Below are 9,484 nucleotides of genomic sequence, written 5' to 3'. Positions count from 1 at the left end.
TTATAATAGGTGTATCCTAATAAGTATTTAACCAAACTAATTTAAAGAGATCACCGATAAATCATATTATAGTCCGGGATACATCGCCCATTTTTGCAAGTGATTACTATCAAGCTAATTTTTCGTGAGTAGCTTTATTTTGATGAGATGCCCAATAATTTCATGTACAAAACTCTCGATTGCGGTAGCTACCAGAGGAAACAAGGATAAAATATTTTGATTTGATGGTTCTCAAATATTATTTACACCTTTCCACCTAAGATGATTCCTGTGACACATCGATTTTTGACACGTGTAGAGATGTCGGTTACTGAAATCGTATCAATTGTTTCCGATAATCGATAATATTCTATATGGAAATGAAATCGATTTGAATATAGTACCAAAATTAGTTTTTTCGGCAATTCGCCAACAATTAACTAAGGAAACTTAGCAAACAACAGCAACAAAAAGTCAACAATAACAATTAGTAACAATAACAGAATACTACGTAAAGTATCAATATAAAAATGCAACTTGTATACAATGCTGACGCACTCGTACAGACGATTGACTCGATTGACAAACGATCACAAGATGGGCGCCGATTATATGATTTTCCAACTCTATGATTTTTCAACGATCCATTTCATGTACACGAATTGCGTAGGTATTATATTTTTGTGTTATTTTATTTTATTTTTCATTATATTAAACTAAACAATACTGGTTTTGATTTATAAGCTTAGGATGTTTCATTTTTATATTTTTGGTAATAATGCCGCCATAAAATAAAAATATTATGCACTAAAATTATTTTGACTTTTTAAACATAAAATTCGTAATTCGGAACACGATGAAGTGTCACAGGAATCATCATAGGTGAAAAGGACTATAACTGAATGTTTTTTTTTGTTCAATCTCAAGATAATTATCTAAATTATTCGAAAAAATATTTGTCCTACAAAATCTATGGTTTGATCAAAGAGTCCCCCTTTCCAATGTGTATCGATAACGAAGTCATCATAAATGATTACTAACCAGCTGATTTTTTTATTTTCACTTATTTAATACTTATATAATTCAACAGACATATTGTCCTACAAATTGCGTAATAAATATTTGAGAACCATCAAATCAAAATATTTTAACCTTGTTTCCTCTGGTAGCTACCACAATCGAGAGTTTTGTACATGAAATTATTGGGCATCTCATCAAAATAAAGCTACTCACGAAAAATTAGCTTGATAGTAATCACTTGCAAAAATGGGCGATGTATCCCGGACTATTATGTTAGGTACTAGAAAATTGCATTAAGTTCAAATAAAAAATTAGGGTTGTATCATCGTTTCAACCAAAAGATTCTGCTACTTAAGCTGCTACTTAACTAGACTCCCAAGGTTCTAAATTTCCAGTGGTAGTATAAATTATATTTAAATAATTTTTTTAGCAGAGTAGTACCTAAATAAAACAATTAAAGTGAAAATAATCAATATTTATTGTTTTAAATAAATACCACTGAACAATCAGCGCTGGTTTAAAATAGCTGGCTTATGGCTAGCAGAATAGTAGATAAAACACTTAATTAACGTAAAAAAATTATTATTTATTCTTAAAAATGATAACCACTGAATTATCATTTGGTCATCATTGGTCAATTTTTAAAGCGCGCCAATTTGTCTCCGCCCCTTTGATCATTTTTTCATTAAAATTATAAATTGATGTATTAAATTGGTAACGGATACTATTAATTTAATATCTGAACGAAATAAAATGTTACTACTGTATTGGTGACAAAATATCAAATAAAAAGGAGTCGCAGTCAGGGATCGATAATCGATTTATTTGGTGACAGATCTACCATTCTGAGCACAGAGCTATTATTTAAGTAACAAAACTGTTATTATAAGAACGAAGTTTATATTCATGTAATGCAATATAATTTTATTGGTTATTGATCTCTTTCTTATTTTACACATATATTAACATTAATTTGATAATTCATACCTGGAAACAATTTTTGTTTATCTGAGAACGAAAATATTTCGTGGTGATAGATCTATTTATTAGGTGATACAACTTGATGACAAATATAAATTTTGGTGATAGAAAATATAGTTCCCATTAATAATGTTATTATTAAGAACTAAATTGACATTTGTTAACGGCTGATTTAGATAGTTCTATTTCGACGGAAGAATTAAGATCGATGATTAGCTTAATAATTGATGAAAACAAATTCGATAACTAGATGTAAGAGCAACACTACATTGTTACCATTTTCTACTGATGTTGGATTGGTGGATGCATGTGGTCCTACCACATGCTCGTGTGAAAGACGCATGTTGTTTCTTTACGTCATAATGTTTTTTACCAAAAAATGAAATCAACAAATCAAACGATCCCACAACTTCAAGACGGCTCAAATTTCGGTCTCAGTATAATTATTAAACATATTTTATACTGTGGTTCTGTTTAGAATTCGGTTGAGGTCACTTATTTAATGCTCTCTTATTGAATGTGCCAATAAGAAGGTTTTGATATTATGGTATTCCGTCTTATTTTTCGGGTTAATCATGATCGACGTGCAAATTAATTAAGTTTACCTATAATGTATGTTAGTGGATTTATTTTAAATTACTTATAAATAAAAGCTTCTTAGTTTATGTCACGCTTTTTCGGCGTTTAGTTTAAGTTTTAATGTAAATTGTAATGTGATATCAATAAATCATTGTAAAGATTGTTTGAGTGTTTTGATTGTTGTAAATATGGCGTGAAATATCCTATTCCAATGTTTTATAAACATTCCAATTTTCAGTAAGTACGCTTAACGATATAGCACGTTTTTTAGATCTGCTGATATATTTTTTTACATTCGTGAGATGCCAGATAATTTTTATGTCAATTTACTAGTAAATTCAGTATGGTTAGGGAGCCAGGTGCAAATTTGGTTAACTATTTCCTCTCAAGAGATAATTCGTCAGACGCATGAGAGTATAGTAGGTATTATAAAGCCTCGTGAACGTCAGCTGGCGCTCGGTTGGGGAGGTGAGCGGTTGTAGCCTCCCACGCACATAGGAAAAAAAATACATTCATTCATTCATTTCCTCTCAGCTAAAAATTTGTCAAATTGTAGCTAACCCAATATCTCAACGAAAAAAAATAGTCAGCTGGTTACAACATGGTGTATTATACGTCAGCTGGTGTCTCGAACATGAAAGTTAAATTTAAAGAAAAATTTATTTTCCGTTATTTCCTCTCAAACAAAAATTTACCTGATGATAGCTTATATGTAACTGTGGATAAATATATATGTCAGCTGGCTGTATCTTGGTGGAAAAACCGTCAGCTGATACGGGAGGCTACAACCGCTCTTCCCCCCAACCGAGCTCCAGCTGACGTTCACGAGGCTTCATAATACTATACTTTGATGCATTTTACTAATTACCGCTTGAGAGGAACTTGGTCATAAAATCTGCTGCTGGCTCCCGGACCAGTACGTCTTAGGGCCGTACACGCGGCTGAGCGACGTAGGTACACGGACAGCTCGATCGGTCGGCGTCAACTGCTTGAAGCGGTCCGTGTACGGCCGCCCTTATTTTAAAAATAGACGTAAGGAGGTAATTCTAGACGATTTCTTCGACTCCGGCCATTTTGCTACAAATTGTACGTAAGAGCGGGTCTAACAAGCGCATAATAGACCTCTAGGAAATTGTCTCCGATATCTAAGGGAGGGGTTTGGTTCCTCCTTCGGCATATAAGTGTATCAGTAAATAGGTACATGAATGTATATTTTATATGTTTGATTTCAGAATGATCATACACATCTCAAAAAAATCGTTGAGTGATAGAGGTGTAAAATTGTTTGCTGGCCGTACGAAAATTCTTTCAACACAACGAACACGCGGTATACCCGTATACCGATATAAACTATAGCTGTTTATAACAGTTAATAGGTACTCTACAGACTCCTTGTTTGTTCTCTACATACTACTTACTATAACACTACACTACAGGGGCTCTGTATTCGTAGTAGGTTTTTTTAATAACCAAATGTGTAACTAACACAAGACAACTTTTACTTTTTTTATATTGTGTAATTCATGAGAATAGACCTTCAATTACTACATCAATGTCCATCTTAATTACGTGTAGAGTAATTAACTATTGCTTGTTGTATTTCAACACTAAACACGTTTAATGAAACCTATTTTAAATGTAGGTGTGTTTGTCCGGGTGTTTGGAAGGGCGTGTGCAAATGTTTCCTTTTTCATTTAATAATATCAGAAAAATAAATACGTCTATACTCGTACACACTCGTACATAACGACAATCTTTCGCAGAAGTTAGTTAAGTATGTCTAAAAACAATAATGTAGAAATTAGTTTAAATTTAAAGTAAGTAAGGTAACGGCACCAGTGGTGGACAAGCATCCAGTAATGGACAAAATAAATATTAAATTTAAATATTAAGGCCAAAATTAACGTTATATAATTTGGCAATACTTAAAATAAAAGTTTGGTTCATAAGCTATCAGAATACGACACTTCATCTTATTCGGCCAAAATGTTTGAAGATGGCAGAACGTTATGTTTAGTTGCTGCGACTCGTTTCGAAGAAATCCATTTTTACTAAGGAAATCCTTAAGGAAGTGAGGACACAATTTTGGTTAAAATAATTTTTGTATAAATGTCAGCAAAATTTGATATTACTTTTATTTATAGTAGTTAAGTGTACGAAATATTACACGATTTAGTATCATGATAGGTTATGTTGTTTAAATAAAATTCTTCAGTGTCCATAACTGGATTTAATTCTATGGATATATCCATTTATGGACATATGTCGAAAATAAACTTTTTTTAAAGTTATTATTTACATGCGCTTCTCTGTATTGTCTTTTCTTTCTGATTAATAATATACCTATCACGACCAATTCAAACAAAGGGTTCCAATATTGTACAACAATTGTCCATGATTGGATTTGCTTTGGTTCCTATAATGGACATTGATATTTTTTGTTAAAATTACACTAATGGGTCCAACAACATAATATCTATCTAAACATGAAGAATATATTTTAGAACAATGGGTCATTATGTGCTGTGCGACTCGTTCTCGGCTTCATTCTCTATCACTGCGTAGAGAAGTCGCATACTTATGCGTATTGTAACGCATCTATCATAGAGAGTTCTCTGATGAACTGTTTGGATCGCTGTCTGCTGCTAAATTCCACCACCATATAGCATACATGCTTAAATTTCATCCACACAATCTTGACAACAGTTTAAAAAAAGCTTTTTGCCTCGTGCTACAATTTGGAATCCATTGTAGCACGAGGGTGCTACAATTTGGAATCGTAGCACCCTCGTGCACCCTCCTCTAATGGACCGATCAGATTAAGGCTGCTGGCGGATTCAGATTGGTGATTCACTTCACGAGTGTAGCGGAATGCCAGGAAACAGAGAGATATGGTGGAACATCGTGAAGCGGGTACCATCTACCCCCCCCCCCCAAACCTCATGTTGACCACGTTCGCTCTGACTAGAGTGATATAACGAAGAAGAATAAGTCCCAAAATGGATGGAATGGCAGTACTTTTTTAGTTATATTTTTCATCCCTGACTTATTGAGAAAAAAAAACAATATTGGTGTTTCTTAACGGACATAACTCGTATTTAACGATGCATTTGTCCAATTTTTGCCTAGAAAATGGAAATTAAAACTGTTTTAAAATATTATAAGTATGCAAAATAATTATTTAGTACTATTTTTCATAAATGCATCCCCGATTTATTGTATTCCAATCATCATTTTCAAGATTATATTGCTAACTATAAGTCTTCTCCAAGTGTAAATAACTGGAGAAACAACATTAGGTACAGTCCATAAATGGGTGTTCATAACTGGATGTTGTCTAAAACTGGGTGTCCATCATTAGATTTTTCACTGTCCAACACTGGTGCAAAAAAGTGGTTTTTTAATTTATAAATAACTTCTTTATTTATGCATTGTAATCTTTTTTCTAACATTGGTTACGTTAAACTAACATTGAACTAAAGGTATAACTAAACAATATCCAATAAAGTTAAAAAACCTACGAGAAATTTGCAAAAAACTTCAATTTTTTCCTTAATCTGTACAAGACTGGTGCCGTTACGTTACGTAGTTATGTAACTACATATTAATTTATAGATCTTCAAGGCATATAATATTATGTGTCTAAATTTTTTCTATATTTTTTTTGTATGTAACTAGGTACTTAATACTTATATAACATAGCCACATAGGCATTCCGTGTATTCCCGTGTCTGATCGAACCGGTTATAAAAAATATTGTTCTGATTCTAGTTTTTAAAGTGAAACTTATTACATCTGCATCGTCTCAAACTTTTTGGTCTGTGTAGCGCATGTCGCGTGTATCGCGGCTGCCGAGTAGGCAGCCGACCGTCACGCGACATGCGCTACACAAAACAGTGTTCGGAACCGTCCGAACAGTTTCACTTTTACCGTGGTTTCATAAAACCACACATTTTTTTTTTAGTTAAATCTAGTCGTATGTAAATACCTATCATATTATGAAGAATATTACTTACAAGGATAAAATATTCAAGTGTATTAAAAAAATATTGCGTAATGTAGACCAGTGCAATTATCTATGCGTAGGGGAGACCGAGGGGATTAGAAACAGAGGTGAGTTGAAACAGTCCCGATTTCTCGGAACTTAAAACCTTTAGCGATCTGGCAACGTCTTTTTTAACCACCTCCCGCCACCAGCTATCACTTCAGTTCACGCCGGTAGCGTCATTTGTGCAGTTTTGTAGTTCTGAATGACATGTGCCGAAAATCGCAAAAAGTAAGTATTTCATGATTTTTTGCGATGCTTGTACTTTAATATTGGTTTTGTTTTTTGGGTTGAGTTATATACGTTTTAAAAACTTATTATCTATAGATTCTTGAAATATACTTGGTAAATTTGATTTCTGTGTATTTACTGCTTGATCGTGATTTGAGTAAAAATTGGGAGGTTTTTTCTCACCGAGGTGATTTGAAACAGACTGTTTCAACTCTCCTTGTTTTCTATTTAATATCTGATTATAGCTAAAAAGTACGAAGATTATAGGATTTGATTGTAGATTTAATGTGTTTATTTGTTTAAGCATGCCTACTGGAGGAACTAAAGCAAGAAAAAGATCAAAACCAGGCTGTAAAACTAAAAAGGTTAAGGTTGTCAAGAAAAGAAGATAGTGATGAAGAAAAATAGGAATCCTGCTGCATTTGCTGTATGGAATCATATTCAAATAACAGATCCAAAGAAAAGTGGGCTCAATGTCTGAAATGCCAATTGTGGACTCGGGCTCAGGAAGCTTATGCTGGTGGAGAACTTTGTTTTTGAAATTTTGCACGCCTCATAAGCGAAGCGTTGAGGTGGGTACTACTGTCACTTTGCGCAAAACATCTGATTTTTCAAACTTAAAATGTCTTTATGTATCATACATTGCACTTGTAAGATAAAACATACACACACATATTAAGAAAAAACACTATTTTTAACGTTCATGATATTTTTGATGTCATTTTTGTTATTTAAACTAGTTAAAAACAGTTTAAAAAAGTTCTGTCTTGGACGTCCGTGTGTCTGTATGTGCGGATCCTTTTTCTTGTTAACACGATAGCGACCGAAATACTTTACTAATCGAGTCTTTTTTTTTCTCTTACGCTTGAGTATGCTCAGGAATAGAACCCTTTCATTTTTCAGGGTCTGATTCGATGTGGTTTAATTGTTATTAAATAAACAAAAATAATAATTAATAAATATTTATTTAAAAAAATTATGAGGCGTGCACTTTTGGATTTTCCAAATTATTTTTAATTATTGTTCCTTAAATAGTTTATTATAGTAGGTACTGATTGTAATACTTAAAAAACTACTGATTATTAACTATTTTATGTCAAAGATTTAGTTTTATAAAAATGTAAAATATTTTGTTGATTTGACTGTTATTTGCATGTTAATTTTTATTAATTTAAGTGTTTATTATTTGTATTAGACCTACTTGACTGATATGTCATTAAAATATTACAAATAAAGGTCGTTGATCACTTGAAAATATAAGTTTTAATTAAAACCTTTGAATCAAATCAACATTTTTATTTTGCAGCTCCTAGTACTCCCCAGAATCATAATGTTTCAACTCTCCTCGACCTCTGTTTCATCTTACCTCGGTATGAGGGGAATTGAAACAAGTTGACTTGTTGCGATTAAGTCAATTTTTCACCATCATTTTTAACGCTTACTGTTTATTTATGCTAACCATTCGCAAGTGTAGGTATAGAATAACCTATCGATTGGTACCAGTACCATAAGATTTCTGATAATAGTATGAGTTATATTAAACAAAACGTGAAAATTGTTTCAACTCCCCTCGGTCTCCCCTACTATATGCAAATATTTGTTTCATTTGTGTTTAACCCAAAAACAGAATAATGAATTACTTTGAAACGTATTACTTACAAACACACCTACTTACAAACTACTGTAATTTTTAATTTAATTATTTCTCTATATTAAATCTTATTAATATCTACGTTTTTCGAATGCGACATAGATATTATAATTATTATAAGTAGGTATATTTTAATTCAACTGAAACTTCCTTGATAGCATCGTGCTTTTGTAAGTCGCTCTAAAAATTTTCGGACCAATAGAAATGTGATATTTAAATAACATATTTCATAAATTATACATTTGCGTAAGAGTGTATGTTTGTAGGTATGTAATCAACTATTTTTTAGACTCGATTTTGACCCACAGATTTAGCACTTCAAGCCTTAGGTACATGGAACGCCTCAGATTTAACTTTTTTATATTACTACTCCAATAAAATATCAGTCAAGTGCGAGTCGGACTCGCGACACTAAAGGTTCCGTACAAATAAGAGCGTAAAGATTAACTCAAAAAAAAATGACAAATCCAATTTATGACCGTGCTAACTGTTGCCCTCCATTTTTATTGTTTGTTTTATTGCGGCAGGAGATTTCACATTATCTTTGAAAGTTTCATTTGTCAAATATCACGGTTCATGAGATAGATTGACGGACAGCCAGCAGGATAGCGTCCCGTCGCCGATAGCGATAGGGTCCCGTCTCAACCTTTGGGTACGGAACCCCAAAATCTAGCTTCATGTTAGTGAACCCATTTAAAATTTTAATTCAAAGCAGTCATAATAGGCAGGATACGTTTTAGCGCGGTGAAGAATCACATAGCTACCATACCATCTAGGGCCACCAAGACCACGAGGGCGAAGCCACGGGCGTAACGTAACTAATATTTAGTAATGTTTCATTAGATAGTTGTAAATATCGATTTATTAAGCAAGTAACGACCTTCAACCACTAATAAGATGACAAGTGCCTATTGCCAAAATCATCATTCGAAAAGATCAATTTTAATAACCATAACATAATAACTATTGCGGCGTATATGATCTATTAACACATATGC

General features: G+C 32.8%; 1 protein-coding gene across 1 annotated transcript in view; it reads left to right on the top strand.

Moving 5' to 3' along the window:
• LOC149910936 (transmembrane protein 208) overlaps positions 1–9,484 on the top strand; it is a 58,259-nt gene that overhangs the window by 44,058 nt on the left and 4,717 nt on the right. The gene's annotated exons all lie outside the window — the stretch shown is intronic.

The sequence above is a fragment of the Colias eurytheme genome, chromosome 1 (assembly GCF_061535395.1).
Source record: "Colias eurytheme isolate Ceu_HAF_F1 chromosome 1, ilColEury1 Martin Lab GWU primary, whole genome shotgun sequence".
NCBI lineage: Eukaryota > Metazoa > Arthropoda > Insecta > Lepidoptera > Pieridae > Colias > Colias eurytheme.
This window is presented reverse-complemented; position numbering and strand designations above follow the sequence as displayed.